Genomic DNA, 16661 nt, shown 5'->3' with positions numbered 1-16661 from the left:
CTTACTGACACACCAGACAAATGGTTTATTACAACTTTAATTAATTATAGTTACATAACATTGTTTTTTATGGTAAATGGGCATCTAACCATATAAGAAAACATTTTTTAGTGAATGTTGTTCAATAATTCACACAAAACATGTGTTAAAATGTCATTGGACACAACAGGCAACAGATTGTGGAATGACCAACCTGTTGTTATAACCTCTGCTGAGACAGAAATAAAGAGCTGAGTCAACATGGTTCAATTAGAATTACTCAAAGATGATCATAATAACAGAGAAGGCACACAAATAATCAGTAATGGTGTCACGTTCTATCACTGTGCATACTATTCATGATGTCATACACTGGTATCATGTCTCCTTTGTGGATTTACTCACTGAAGTGTAAGTCACACCAGTGGATGGGAAGAACAGCTGACTGCCATTCATGCAGGTGACTTTCACTATGGCCCTGTAGTCAAGGTCGAAATTTGCTTTCACCATTGTGATCTCAACATCCATGGTCTTCCCTGGTGGGATCTTCACATTGATGGTATCCGATTCTGTTATGGTCTCTGACTTCTGCAGGCTGGTGGATTGCTGCACTCCCACGGTCAAGCTTAACCCTGATGACACCTCGACCAGATCTGGGATCCCCACTTTGGCCGACACATTCAAGGTGGATTCTATCTTGTTGCTGACAGACCAGGAGGAAGTCTTGGTCAGGGTCTTGCTGTATGTAATGGACTCTTCTTGAACCAATGAGGTGTCATTGTGGTGGGACACGGATTTCACATATTCTGGAGTCACCTAAAATCAACACACACACAAAGATACAATTTGTTCAGACAAGACAAAGACTATTTTAGAACTAATCATCAGTGAGGAACTGATCAATTGATTTTTAGTAAGCCAACAATAGTAACTAATGTGTCTGTACGTGTGTGTGACTGTCCTAGAAATGAGATGCCTGATGAATGTCAACCCCCATATTGGATTACATGTTTTAAAGTGGACAGCCCCCTTAATGTTAGAGCATCGGTAGAGTTTTCCTGAGCTGTCTACACACACCTGGGGTTTGAAGAGGGACAGGGTGGGATACTTCATGTCAGTCAGCACGGACGACTTGATGGTGTTGATGAAGAGGAAGCCCATGCAGTCGATGTCTGAGCCAGACCTGCCCTACAGTCCCAGGCAGATTCCAGACCCCACATCTATGGTGTACTCAGTCTTCAGTAGCCAGCTGGTCATTTTTTCAAAGAACTGACGGTTCTGACTCGTCGTGAACTTGATGGCACCCAGACGTGTGCCGACACCATTACCCCACAGAGACAGCTTGGTGATGCGCTCGCTGAGTTTGAACTCAAATTCATTGAAAGTGTTCGCATCTCCAAAAGTCGCTACTTTCCCGTCGGTCAGCTCCGCCCGCACAGCTTTCACCTGCGAGCCTTCCACCGCCACTCCAATCTTCTTGAGGGTGGCACCATTTTTCATACTGTGGAATTCAAATGGACTGCCTCCTTGACCACCTATTAGATCCAGTGTGGTTGCCATGTTGAGGGTGTGTCCGTGTGCGTGCGTCAAGTAACCTAAAAATGCACATTTGTACACATAACTCTAAGCTCCAACTCAAAGGAGATCTGATTCAGACGTTCAAAGCACCAAAAGGAAATTAAAGAATAAGATTTAAGAATCAAATGTTAACCAAGGGATATAATGACTCATGGTTGGTATTAGAGGTCAAGCAACATACTGTATCAGTCTAATGCAGGGCTCATCAACCTTGTTCCTGGAGAGCTACCCTCCTGTAGGTTCACACCAGTGCTCTAAAACCCTGGTCATGGAAAGCTACCCTCCTGTAGGTTCACTACAACCCCAGTGGTAACTAATCTGATTCAGCTTGTTAATTATTAGAATCATGCGGACTAGATTGAGATTGGAATAAAAAAATACAGGACGGTAGCTCTGGTCTAGTGTGAGTAAATTGCTGCACAATACTCAGGTCACTGAGAATTACACATTCTTAAATTGAATAAATCTTAAATAAATCTTAAATTCTTAAAACTCCTCCTTTTCCTCCACTCTCCTCTGATTTTTACATCTCTATTCGTATGAAATCTATCACACCCATTCCTTCCTCCTCAGCTAGGAACCTCAGAGTCACCATGGAGTTCCTCTCCTACTCCCAGCACCTCCCCACTCTACCTCCTGCTGTTTCTTCCTGATCAACACCATGGAGTCCCTCTCCTACTCCCAGCACCTCCCCACTCTACCTCCTGCTGTTTCTCCTGATCAACACCATGGAGTCCCTCTCCTACTCCCAGCACCTCCCCACTCTACCTCCTGCTGTTTCTTCCTGATCAACTTGGTGACTTGTGTAATGAAACATATTGTTGTGTAAGTCTCTATGCATTTTAAAATTAATTCTGATGTTGCTATAATTACAAATTATCATGAAGAATGATGAGTATGAATGTAATAGATGCTACATCAGAATATGATAACCTGCCCTATGATGATGAGTATGAATGTAATGTAATAGATACCACGTCGGAATATGAGGTGTTTTTTGTGCTGAAACTCACCTCTCCAAACAAAGTTTCTTCTTTTAAATATCTGAAAGAGTAAAGATTTAATTGAATTAACATTAACAATATTCTTTAAGACAGGCTGCACTGTTCACAGGTATTCAATAATATATTATAATACAACTTACAAACAAACTTACGAACGAACGGACAGACTGATCTGTAGTCCCCTCCCCAATTTCATCATAGGGGACAACAAACCCATACCATATTTGTTTAACTAGATTAAGCAACTGTTTCACAATATAGTAAGCATTTGTTCCCTGAAAGTTTTGTTCATTTGTTGGTCAAAATAAAAACACAGCTTTCAAATATTTCCTCATATAGCAAGATGAGTTATTTAGAGACATTGTGTACTTACATAGAATGGTATGCAGGCCTCAGGATGACTATAGATGATCTTGATGAAAGAAAACTGATTGGTCTGATTCAATATGCAATAAAGTTGTTTAAGAGTCAAGCCTCTGAGTGAAGTTCAAAGATGCAACAGCGGAATATGTGTCTCTGGAGTGGAGAAGCACTCTTTCATATAGCAACCAAACTCCTCCCACGCCCATAAAATGATGTACATCAGAATTTCCACAGAACCTTTCACCCTGAATAAACATTGTATTGTGCTTATCATGACAGATGTGTTTGGTGGACATTCAACACCAGGGACACCTGAAGTCCATATTAAATGATTAATTCTATATTGTCACTTAACTGGAGAGGTTAAAACAAACACGTACAAAGTACAAGTCTGCCACAAGCGCCGTCAGGGAGGTCCCTTCAGTTCTCTTAAATACTGCTATACAAAAAAAACAAAAGAATCGACATGGGCATGGTTCATAGGGTTGGTTCCTGCAGGTATCTGGCAGGAACAGATCACACTCCCAATCACAGGCAGATCTCTTCGCACTGACATTTTTATTTTACCTCCAGACTAACCTCCAGACGAGCTTCAATGCCATACAACTCTCCTTCCGTGGCCTCCAACTGCTCTTAAACGCAAGTAAAACTAAATGCATGCTTCTCAATCGATTGCTGCCCGCACCTGCTCGCCCGTCCAGCATCACTACTCTGGACGGCTCTGACTTAGAATACGTGGACAACTACAAATACCTGGGTGTCTGGATAGACTGTAAACTCTCCTTCCAGACTCACATTAAGCATCTCCAATCTAAAATTAAATCTAGAATCAGCTTCCTATATCGCAACAAAGCATCCTTCACTTACGATGCCAAACATGCCCTTGTAAAACTGACCATCCTACCGATCCTCGACTTCGGTGATGTCATCTATAAAATAGCCTCCAACACTCTACTCAACAAACTGGATGCAGTCTATCACAGTGCCATCCGTTTTGTCACCAAAGCCCCATACACTACGCACCATTGCGACCTATATGCTCTCGTTGGTTGGCCCTCGCTTCATACTCGTCGCCAAACCCACTGGCTACAGGTTATCTACAAGTCTCTGCTAGGTAAAGCCCCGCCTTATCTCAGCTCACTGGTCACCATAGCAGCACCCACTCGTAGCACGCGCTCCAGCAGGTATATCTCACTGGTCACCCCCAAAGCCAATTCCTCCTTTGGTCGTCTTTCCTTCCAGTTCTCTGCTGCCCATGACTGGAACGAATTGCAAAAATCTCTGAAGCTGGAGACATCTCCCTCACTAGCTTTAAGCACCAGCTGTCAGAGCAGTTTACAGATCACTGCACCTGTACTTAGCCTATCTGTAAACAGCCCATCTATCTACCTACCTCATGCCCATACTGGTATTTATTTATTTTGCTCCTTTGCACCCCAGTATCTCTACCTGCACATTCATCTTGTGCCGATCTACCATTCCAGTGTTTAACTGCTATATTGTAATTACTTCGCCACCATGGCCTATTTATTTCCTTAACTTAGCTCATTTGCACTCACTGTATATAGACTTTTAGATTTATTTTGTTCTACTGTATTATTGAGTCTATGTTTTGTTTATTCCATGTGTAACTCTGTGTTGTTGTATGTGTCGAATTGCTACGCTTTATCTTGGCCAGTTCGCAGTTGCAAATGAGAACTTGTTCTCAACTAGCCTACCTGGTTAAATAAAGGTGAAATAAAAAATAAATAAAAAAATATTTAAACATTGGCCAACCGGGCTATCTGCATTGTGTCCCACCACCCGCAAACCCCTCTTTTTATGCTTCTGCTACTCTCTGTTCATCATATATGCATAGTCACTTTAACCATACCTGCATGCACATACTACCTCAATAAGCCTGAATAACCCGTGTCTGTATATAGTGATGGGGTCAAATTGGGGTAACGTTAGGGGCTGCACCAAATGTCTGATGTATTATAATAATTGATTATAATATGTTGTATTAATAGAAGGGGAGGGGGTATGGGACCCCTCCTCCTCTACATTTATAGGGTCCTAGATTACAGATTAACAATATATATATATATATATATATATATATATATATATATATATATATATATATATTCATTCTAAAGATTTAGAATTGTTTCACAGTCTTTAAGTCTGTGCCTCTTGAATAAATGGGGGAAAAGCATTTCAAAGACAAACAAAGAGCCCTGCAGGGAGTAGAAGAGATAAGAGGCTAGTCAGACATACCTCTATAAATCAACTTGGGGGAGTGGCTTTTACTCCTGAGGCCTTAGAAAACACTGGAACTATTGTATTTCTTGCAAGTTTGTATAGCTGTGTATGCATGGGCTTCGTCTGAGGAGTAGCAGGTAATGACATCACAGGAGGTTGACTACAAGCATGATAAAAGACACTTGTTATTTTCCTATGGGGCAGAACTCAGGAGAGACATCAGTTTTATGTGTGATGTTTGATCTTTGAATTCTGTCTACAGCTGTATTTTGATTAATATTGTTATGATACATAAGTGCGCATTTTGAGTATTCCTTATTTGTTAAGTAATAAAACGGAGCACAGAAAAACAGGACCAACAATAGCCTTGCTACTTTTACTGTTGTTTTATTCCTGTACTTACCTACACACACCTTTTTTTTCACACTATTGGGTAGAGCCTGTAAGTAAGCATTTCACTGTAAGGTCTATCTACATCTGTTGTATTCGGCACACGTGACAAATAAACTTTGATTTGGTTGTTCTCCCCATCTCTCAGCCTACCCAGGCAGTGCACCACATCCAGAGAACCTACAACAATATTCTGCTCGTCCTCCAGGACTATTGCCCTGCAAATGTCCTTCACTTTTGCTTTGTGTTCTAGTCAAATCCTTCTGCGATTCCGTCAATTCAAAGAGTTGACTGTATCGGTCAGTCTCGTTAACCTTTGACTCCATTTTCAGTGATTGAAATCACTTTCTTCAGGTAATTTTTTTGTTTTAACTTTATTTAACTAGGCAAGTCAGTTAAGAACAAATTCTTATTTTCAATGAAGGCTTAGGAACAGTGGGTTAACTGCAGGGGCAGAATGACAGATTTTGTCAGCTCAGGGAGTTGAACTTGCAACCTTTCGGCTGCTAGTCCAACGCTCTAACCACTAGGCTACCCTGCAGACAGTATTCTTTTACACAAAGTCCATGATGTCATCTGTGCTCTCTTTGATTTTAGCCCCCACCACCACATTCACCCCCTTTTCTACACTGCAAGCATATGAATGAGTTTCAGCAATGCCTCCTTTCTCCTTGGTGGTCTTAACATCCATTATCTCAGCAACAGTTTGGTTATGTCCTGACTCCATGCTGCTGTTTATGAAGATGTCAGCTAGCTAATGTTAGCTAAACATGCTGAAACTTCAATAGCTAGCAAGCTTATTCGTTGGACATCGTCAAAAAAATAATTCATTGGCTACCTAATTCGTGCAAATAGCTACATTGTATGGCTAAATATCATTTTTTTTGTTGCAACTCCAGCCCAAAATTATGAACTTTGTGAGAAAAACCTTAAATTGTTCCTCAGCTAGAAATGTAACAACCTCTCATGCCACCATCTTGAGTCCCCCCCTCCCCCATAGTAATCGCTGCTGCTCTAGTCTACACATTCCCGGAGATTTGTAACAACTTCCTCATCTCACTGGCTTCTTTTCTGGTGAGCTCTCATTGGCTACTGCTGATCAAGTTCTCAAAACTTGTCATTGCAGTCTTTGACCCGCTCACATTTAACGAGAGTCAGTGCTAGTTGACGCCCGAGTAGGAAACGACATGGGGATTTTGTCTACAATCTCAAAAACAGCTAAATCGGGTCCAAAAATGTCTAGTGAACACCCAGCTTTAAACTTGTAGAGAACATCTTGACAGGATGTACAGCGCCATCAGAAAATATACACCCCCATAACTTTTTCCACATTTGGTTATGTTATTGCCTGAATTTAAAATAGATATAATTGAGATGTTGTGTTACTGATCTACACACAATACCACATCATGTCAAAGTGCAATTTTGTTTGTAGAACATTTCAGAATTGAACAGAAAATTAAAAGCAAAAACGCTGAACGAAATACGATAATAAGCTGCATTGACTCATTCTGTGTTAAACAATGCTGGTTAACATGATTTTTGAATTACTACCCCATCTCTGTATCCCACACATACAATTATCTGTTGAGTAGTGAATTTCAAGCACAGATTCAACCATAAAGACCAGGGACGTTTTCCAATGCCTCTCAAAGAAGGGCATTGATTGGTAGATGTGTAAAAATACAAAAAAGCAGAAGCTGAATATCCTTTTGAGCATAGTGAAGTTATTAATTAAGCGTTGGATGGTGTATCAATAAACCCAGTCACTACAAAGTAACAGGTGTCCTTCCTAACTTACTTTTTGGAGAGGAAGGAAACTGCTCAGGGATTTCACCACGAGGCCAATCGTGACTTTAAAATAGTTACAGAGTTTATAGTTGTGATATGAGAAAACTGAGGATGGATCAACAACATTGTATTTACTCCACAATACCAAAATAAATGAAAGAGTGAAAAGAAGGAAGTCTGTACAGAATACAAAGATTCCAAAACACGCATCATGTTTGCAACAAGAAACTAAAGTGATGCTGCAACAATTGGGGCAAAGAAGTTAGCTTTTTGTCCTGAATACAAAGGCTTATGTTTGGGTCAAATCCAACACAACATATCACTGAGTATCCCTCTACATATTTTCAATTACGGTGGTTGCTGCGTCATGTTAAGTGTATGCTTGTCATCGGCAAGGACTAGGGAGTTTTTAGGATTAAAATAAACGGAATACAGCTGTAAGCACAGGCAAAATCCTAGAGGAAAACCTGATTGAGTTTGCTTTCCAACAGACATTTGGAGATGAATTCACCTTTCAGGAGGACAATAACCTAAAACACAAGGCAAAATCTACACGGGAGTTGTTTATCATGGGGTGGCAGGTAGCCTAGTGGTTAGAACGTTGGGCCAGTAAGCAAAAGGTTGGTGGATTGAATCCCCAAGCTGCCTTCCTGCCCCTGAACAAGGCGGTTAAAACCTTCTCAGCAACAACCTACTTCCTCTCACCAAGAAAGTTCAAATGATTACTGAGTCAATAAATGTCAGATATTCCAAACTACTCTTTCCATTTATGCATTTGTTGATTAAAAGTACTATTACACTTGGTTCTCTTCCTCCATCATCCCCCTCTCTCCTGTCATCTATCGGTTCTTCATGATTGATCACATGAGTATAGGTTGATCAGGGTGTAGCTAATGTCTCTGTTACTGACAACAGCAATAGGGGCGGTACCATCCTCTGTGTTCCTTATCTTTCACAATCACGCCTCCTTGAAGACAGAAAAGCTAGGATTCTAAAGCCAGATCTGTAGTATTTAAGAAAAAAATAAGCAAACACATTTAGTGTTCATCAAAAGGCATGTGGGTGACTCCCCAAACATATGGAAGGATGAACTCTGGTCAGTTGAGATGAAAATTTAGCTTTTTGCCATCAAGGAAAACACTATGTCTGGCGCAAACCCAACACCTCTCATCACCCCGATAACACCATCCTCACAGGGAAGCATGGTGGTGGCAGCATCATGCTGTGGGGATGTGTTTCATCGAAAGGGACTGGGAAACTGGTCAGAATTGAAGGAATGATGGATGGCTTTCAATACAGGTAAATTCTGTTTCAGTCTTCCAGAGATTTGAGACTGGCACAGAGGGTCACCTTCCAGCAGGAAAATGACCCTAAGCATACTGCTAAAGCAACACTCGAGTGGTTTAAGGGGAAACATTTAAATGTCTTGAAATGGCCTAGTCAAAATAGGGCCACTGTTTGTTTTAATCAATCTGGTGACACAGGGAGCTATTGAAAGCACAGGGGGAGAGAGTCTGGAGGGAGAGATTGAGATGGGGAGTTCGGGGTGAATGACCCACCAAACCATGGCGGTCTGGGGGTTGGCTAGCCATGGAGAGTTCACTGCCAGCCATGGAAACCACTCACTTGCACAACTCAACAAGTGAGTATGAGCATAAAAGTGACTTCAACATGAGAATTGAAGGCTAACAAAAGTTATTGATTAACATTACTTATGAACAACATCCATCCATGTTTTTTGGGGGGGTTGAATAGTATCAGACTTACAGTAACCAATGTGTTAGCCAGGTTACGAAACATTTTTCTAGTATCAGTGGCTAGATGAGAAGTGTAGACAGACGAAAACTGTGGGTAGGTAGCTAAACTTCTCCATCGCTCTCTCTCTCTTCCCTACATCTCGGTGGTAAGCTAACTAATATTGACAGAGATGAGACATTATATGAAACAGTTGGCTCTGAAAATAAGATCTAGCCTGTCATCACCAGCCCCAACCATCTGCATTTACAACCATCCAATCTGTTGTAATTCTTCCTATGTCACGCTATGTTAAATTACCCAGTGACCCTCTACTCTGACTGTAGCCTCAGCTTGACGAGTTAGAACATGCACTGAGGAACTAGGTAGTAGTTATTTTGCCGACGCCCCAGTCTCCCATTTTTGCTAATTCTGTCTCTCTCTCTCTCCCCCTCCCTCTCCACTCTGTCTCTCTCTCTTCCTCTCACTCTCTCTCCTACCACCATCTCTCTCTCCACTCTCCCTCTATCTATCTATCTACCCCTCTCTCTCTCTCTCTCTCTCTCTCGCTCTCTCTCTCTCTCTGAAGGAAATATGTGTCTCTAATATGGTCATATATTTGGCAGGAGGTTAGGAAGTGCAGCTCAGTTTCCACCTCATCTTGTGGGCAGTGTGTACATAGCTTGTCTTCTCTTGAGAGCCAGGTCTGCCTACGGCGGCCTTTCTCAATAGCAAGGCTATGCTCACTGAGTCTGTAGATAGTCAAAGCTTTGTCAATTAATCTGTTGCTCCTGTGTGAAGTGTTGGGACTGCGTTTGAGAGCCATGTTCTTTAGAGTCCTTGCGAAGGTGGGCACTGCTGCCTTGTATAGGTGGACCTGGTCATAGAGGCTGTTCAAGTCCAGTGTGGAGTGCTGGGTCAGGAGGCACAGTCACGGGAAATACTTGCGGTTACCCGCTGTCTTTTCGTGGTAGCAGGATGGAGATAACCACTTGTGCATTGGGGAAAGAAGAAGAAGCATTTTCAATCACTCCCTTCAGTGCTGTGGCCACCCTTTCCTACTGTGCTCTCAGGTCGTTTGTGCCTGTGTGTATTATTATGTGGCTAGGTGATCCTAGTTGGTCCTCAAACAGAAGGTCTAGGGCGCGCTGGGTATTTGGACACCAGAGTTTAGACACACTATGTTTGGGAAAAGTTTTTTTCTTGTATATATTTCCCATTTGAGTCTATAAGGAGTCCAATCTGTGTCTGTCCTCAGTGGGTGTGGGGGTGGGGTGGGGTGGGGGGTGTCAGGAGGGCTAGCAGGGTGGCTGGCATGGGGGTGCGCAGAGGGGATGAGATCCCCTGGGCTTCGGGTTCTTCATTTGTCTGTTTTGCTGTGATGACAACGCTATATTCAGGGTCTGGTGTGGACTGTTCTGCTGTGGTGTTGAGACTTTTGTCGGGAGCTGAGGTGGACTGTTCTGCTGGCTTCTCTGCGAGGGTTGCTATCTCTCCAGTGGGTTGATCTCTGTCACACAACATCCCCCTAACCCTCTCCTCCAGCAGTCTGGTCCTCTCCTCTAGTGCTCTGTTCTTCTCCTGCTCTTGCTTTTTATATTGTTGAAGTTGTCTCCCCACAGTCCAGCGTGCAGATATGTCTCTCTCTACCTCCAGCTCTCTGGGTCTGGTTAATGTTGGAGCATCGGTAGAGTTTTCCTGAGCCGTCTACACACATCTATAAAAGAGCTCACCTGGGGTTTGAAGAGGGACAGGTTGGGATACTCCATGTTAGTCATCACGGACGACTTGATGGGGTTGATGAAGAGGAAGCCCATACGGTCAATAGCCAAGCAAGACCTGCCCTCCAGCCCCAGGCAGATTCCAGACCCCACATCTATGGTGTACTCAGTAATCAGTGGCCAGCTGGTCATTTTTTCAAAGAACTGCCTGTATTCACTCGTCGTGAACTTGATGAAATGTGCCGGCGCCGTTATCCCACAGAGACAGCATGGTGATGCGGTCGCCGAGGTTGAACTAAAACTCATTGAAAGTGTTCGCATCTCCAAAAGTCGCTACTTTCCCGTTGGTCAGCTCGCACAGCTTTGACCAGCGAGCCTTCCACTGCAACTCCAATCTCCTTGAGGGTGGCACCGTTGTCCATGCCGTGGAATTCAAATGAACTGCCTTCTTGACCACCGATCAAATCCAGTGTGGTTGCCATGTTGAGAGTTTGAGTGTGCGTCACGTAACCTGAAATACACATTGGTACAGATACATTTTAAAAACCTCAAAGCACCAAAAGAACATTAAAGAACAAGGTGAAAGGATCAAACAATAACTAAGTGGTATATTGACTCATGGTAGGAAATAGAGATCGAGCAACACATCAGTCTAGGGCAGGGCTCTCTAACCCTGTTCCTGGAGAGCTACCCTCCTGTAGGTTCACTACAGCCCTGTTCCTGGAGAGCTACCCTCCTAGGTTCCCTGTTCCTGGAGAGCTACCCTCCTATAGGTTCACTCCAGCCCCAGTTGTAAGTAACCTGATTCAGTTTATCATCCAGCGAATTTTTGGAATCAGGTGGAATAGATTGGAATGAAATAATACAGGACGGTACCTCTGGTCTAGGGTGACCGAATCGCTGCACAATCCTCAGGTCACTGAGAATGACGCTTCTGTTATTGCTCCTAATTCCTCCTTGTCCTCCACCCTCCTCTGATCTTTCCATCTCGATTCGTCTGGAATCTATCACACCCATTCCTTCCTCCTCAGCTGGGAACCTCAGAGTCACCATGGAGTCCCTCTCCTACTCCCTGCACCTCCCACTCTACCTCCTGCTGTTTCTCCTGATCAACACCATGGAGTCCCTCTCCTACTCCCAGCACCTCCCACTCTACCTCCTGCTGTTTCGTCCTGATCAACTTGGTGACTTATATGTAATGAAACATATTGCTGTGTAAGTGAGCATGTCTCTATGCATTTATAAAATGACTTCATATGTTGCTATAATTACGTATAATGATGAGTATGAATGTAATAGATACTACATCAGAATATGATAACCTGCCCTATAATGATGAGTATGAATGTAATAGATACTACATCAGAATATGAGAATATAATGATGACTATTCTTTAAGACAGTATTCTTTAAGACAGGCTTTAGTATTCACAGGTATGCATTAATATATTATAATACAGAACAATATTCTTTAAGACAGGCTTTAGTATTTACAGGTATGCATTAATATATTATAATATAGTCCAATATTATTTCAGACAGCTTTAGTATTTACAGGTATGCATTAATATATTATAATATAGTACAATATTCTTTCAGACAGGTTTTAGTATTCACAGGTATGTATTAATATATTATGACAGTGTCTAATATAGAACAGGGTCTGTTAACTTGATCAAGTGTCCAATTAAAACTAACACTCAGATTTAGTCAAGTAACACCTAAAACCTGAATAATTCAAACTTCATTATTGAATGTAGATATAAGGGTTTTATTTTACTTGCATGAGATGCTACTCTGTACTGTGCAAGCAATGCAACAGCTGCATCATTGGTAGTGTAGTCATGATTTGTATTGCACTATTCTTGAACTATGTGCTTTAAGACCCTAAATATGAATATCTATGATCACAATGTTGTGCCCTCTCTTTTTTAATTTAATTTATTTCACCTTTATTTATCCAGGTAAGCAAGTTGAGAACAAGTTCTCATTTACACCTGTGACCTGGCCAAGATAAAACAAAGCAGCGTGACACAAACAACAACACAGAGTTACACATGGAATAAACGAGCGTACAGTCAAACTATACCCCGATTCAAATGGTTAATCATAATAATGACCAGTAAGTTTCATCATTTAGGAAGCATTTGTTCCATGAAATGTGCAGTTAATTAGTAGAAAAATCAACATTAGCTCAACATTTTTTCACTTAGCAAGATGAGTTGTTAAGATTTGTTTTTACTAATATACAACCCGTATGCAGGCCTCAGATTCAAAGATGGAAATAGATTCTCTAATTTAATTTAAGTCATCTTTCATTTTAAAGCTGCATTAGGTAAGATTTATTTTTACATTTGGTGAAATTGTCATCGCACACTGTCAGCTATCAGTATGGAAAAAATTCTGAGAAAAGATCCAGCTTCTTTGACTGCCCTTCGCTCTGCAATCACTCTGAAAAATCATTCCAGACAATCATGTCCCTAGTAGCAATGTACCTAATGTGCACAAATAATTTGATTTCAACAGATAAATATACATGATGAATTATATCAACTTCATTATTTGGGATTTAATAACAGTCATGTCAGCAGGCAGAAGGAACAGAAAGCGAACCAGAGTGTGTAAGAGAGTTGAGTCCCTCCCCTCCTGTTCAGCTGCAGCAGGGTCAGAAGGAACAGAAAGCGAACCAGAGTGTGTGAGAGAGTTGAGTCCCTCCCCTCCTGTTCAGCTGTGGCAGGGTCAGAAGGAACAGAAAGCGAACCAGAGTGTGTAAGAGAGTTGAGTCCCTCCCCTCCTGTTCAGCTGCAGCAGGGTCAGAAGGAACAGAAAGCGAACCAGAGTGTGTGAGAGAGTTGAGTCCCTCCCCTCCTGTTCAGCTGCAGCAGGGTCAGAAGGAACAGAAAGCGAACCAGAGTGTGTGAGAGAGTTGAGTCCCTCCCCTCCTGTTCAGCTGTAGCAGGTCTATCTCTGACAACAGAGGAGCAGAAGTTGGAGACAGATAACTGTTTGTTTGTTGGTAACATTTCTGTTTATGCATTACATTTACATTATGGATATTAAAGTTGGTAAAGTGACTGAACAAAGCCTGTTTCTTTGCCCGAGATAGCACCAATCACCTACTTTGAACATTTCAGAACTCAATGCTAAATGTGTCAACCGATGCTACTGAGCCAGATGTCTATGTGTCAGGGGAGAAGCTCCAGGTGGTATCCGATTTTAAGTACCTTGGCATCATACTTGATTCCAACCTCTCTTTTAAAAAGCATGTGAAAAAGGTAATTCAAATAACCAAATTCAACCTAGCTACAGAGGTAGCAAAACTGTACTTCAAATCTATGATACTCCCAAATCAAATCAAATCAAATTTTATTTGTCACATACACATGGTTAGCAGATGTTAATGCGAGTGTAGCGAAATGCTTGTGCTTCTAGTTCCGACAATGCAGTAATAACGAACAAGTAATCTAACTAACAATTCCAAAAAAAAAAAAAAAAAAAAACTACTGTCTTATACACAGTGTAAGGGGATAAAGAATATGTACATAAGGATATATGAATGAGTGATGGTACAGAGCAGCATAGGCAAGATACAGTAGATGATATCGAGTACAGTATATACATATGAGATGAGTATGTAAACCAAGTGGCATAGTTAAAGTGGCTAGTGATACATGTATTACATAAGGATGCAGTCGATGATATAGAGTACAGTATCTACGTATGCATATGAGATGAATAATGTAGGGTAAGTAACATTATATAAGGTAGCATTGTTTAAAGTGGTTAGTGATATATTTACATCATTTCCCATCAATTCCCATGATTAAAGTGGCTGGAGTAGAGTCAGTGTCATTGACAGTGTGTTGGCAGTAGCCACTCAATGTTAGTGGTGGCTGTTTAATAGTCTGATGGCCTTGAGATAGAAGCTGTTTTTCAGTCTCTCGGTCCCGGCTTTGATGCACCTGTACTGACCTCGCCTTCTGGATGACAGCGGGGTGAACAGGCAGTGGCTCGGGTGGTTGATGTCCTTGATGATCTTTATGGCCTTCCTGTAGCATCGGGTGGTGTAGGTGTCCTGGAGGGCAGGTAGTTTGCCCCCGGTGATGCGTTGTGCAGACCTCACTACCCTCTGGAGAGCCTTACGGTTGAGGGCGGTGCAGTTGCCATACCAGGCGGTGATACAGCCCGCCAGGATGCTCTCGATTGTGCATCTGTAGAAGTTTGTGAGTGCTTTTTGTTGACAAGCCAATTTTCTTCAGCCTCCTGAGGTTGAAGAGGCGCTGCTGCGCCTTCCTCACGATGCTGTCTGTGTGAGTGGACCAATTCAGTTTGTCTGTGATGTGTATGCCGAGGAACTTAAAACTTGCTACCCTCTCTCCACTCCTGTTCCATCGATGTGGATGGGGGTGTTCCCTCTGCTGTTTCCTGAAGTCCACAATCATCTCCTTAGTTTTGTTGACGTTGAGTGTGAGGTTATTTTCCTGACACCACACTCCGAGGGCCCTCACCTCCTCCCTGTAGGCCGTCTCGTCGTTGTTGGTAATCAAGCCTACCACTGTTGTGTCGTCCGCAAACTTGATGATTGAGTTGGAGGCGTGTGTGGCCACGCAGTCGTGGGTGAACAGGGAGTACAGGAGAGGGCTCAGAACGCACCCTTGCGGGGCCCCAGTGTTGAGGATCAGCGGGGAGGAGATGTTGTTGCCTACCCTCACCACCTGGGGGCGGCCCGTCAGGAAGTCCAGTACCCAGTTGCACAGGGTGGGGTCGAGACCCAGGGTCTCGAGCTTGATGACGAGCTTGGAGGGTACTATGGTGTTGAATGCCGAGCTGTAGTCGATGAACAGCATTCTCACATAGGTATTCCTCTTGTCCAGATGGGTTAGGGCAGTGTGCAGTGTGGTTGAGATTGCATCGTCTGTGGACCTATTTGGGCGGTAAGCAAATTGGAGTGGGTCAAGGGTGTCAGGTAGGGTGGAGGTGATATGGTCCTTGACTAGTCTCTCAAAGCACTTCATGATGACGGATGTGAGTGCTACGGGGCGGTAGTCGTTTAGCTCAGTTACCTTAGCTTTCTTGGGAACAGGAACAATGGTGGCCCTCTTGAAGCATGTGGGAACAGCAGACTGGTATAGGGATTGGTTGAATATGTCCGTAAACACACCGGCCAGCTGGTCTGCGCATGCTCTGAGGGCGCGGCTGGGGATGCCGTCTGGGCCTGCAGCCTTGCGAGGGTTAACACGTTTAAATGTCTTACTCACTTCGGCTGCAGTGAAGGAGAGACCGCATGTTTTCGTTGCAGGCCGTGTCAGTGGCACTGTATTGTCCTCAAAGCGGGCAAAAATGTTATTTAGTCTGCCTGGGAGCAAGACATCCCCCACTTAACATACTGCTTGACTAGTTGGGCCCAAGCTTGCTGTACAACATTAAAACCTATTCAGTCTATCAACAAACAGGCTCTCAAAGTGCATGATAGGATGCCCAATAGCCATCATCATTGTCACATCCTTAGAAAGCATGAGCTCTTGAGTTGGGAAAATCTTGTGCAATACACCAACGCATGTCTTGTATTCAAGATCCTCAATGGCCTGGCTCCCCCTCCACTCAGTATTTTTGTTCTACAGAAAACCCAGACATATGGCAGCAGATCCACAAGGTCTGCCATGAGAGGTGACTGTATAGTTCCCCTAAGGAAAAGCACCTTTAGTCAATCTGCATTCTCTGTGAGAGCTTCCCATGTCTGGAATACACTGCCATCAGACACACATAACTGCACCACATATCACACTTTCACAAAATGCTTGAAGACATGGCTAAAGGTCAATCAGATTTGTGAACATGGTCCCTAGCTGTGTGT

The 16661-nt window shown here is 42.8% G+C and overlaps 2 pseudogenes; both read right to left on the bottom strand.

The window, feature by feature from the left end:
• Positions 1–21: 21 nt before the first annotated feature.
• LOC121840479 lies at positions 22–3055 on the bottom strand (annotated as a pseudogene).
• A 7701-nt stretch (positions 3056–10756) lies between these two features.
• On the bottom strand, positions 10757–11311 carry LOC121840434 (annotated as a pseudogene).
• Between the last annotated feature and the right edge of the window lie 5350 nt (positions 11312–16661).

Source organism: Oncorhynchus tshawytscha, linkage group LG22, assembly GCF_018296145.1.
Source record: "Oncorhynchus tshawytscha isolate Ot180627B linkage group LG22, Otsh_v2.0, whole genome shotgun sequence".
NCBI lineage: Eukaryota > Metazoa > Chordata > Actinopteri > Salmoniformes > Salmonidae > Oncorhynchus > Oncorhynchus tshawytscha.
This window is presented reverse-complemented; position numbering and strand designations above follow the sequence as displayed.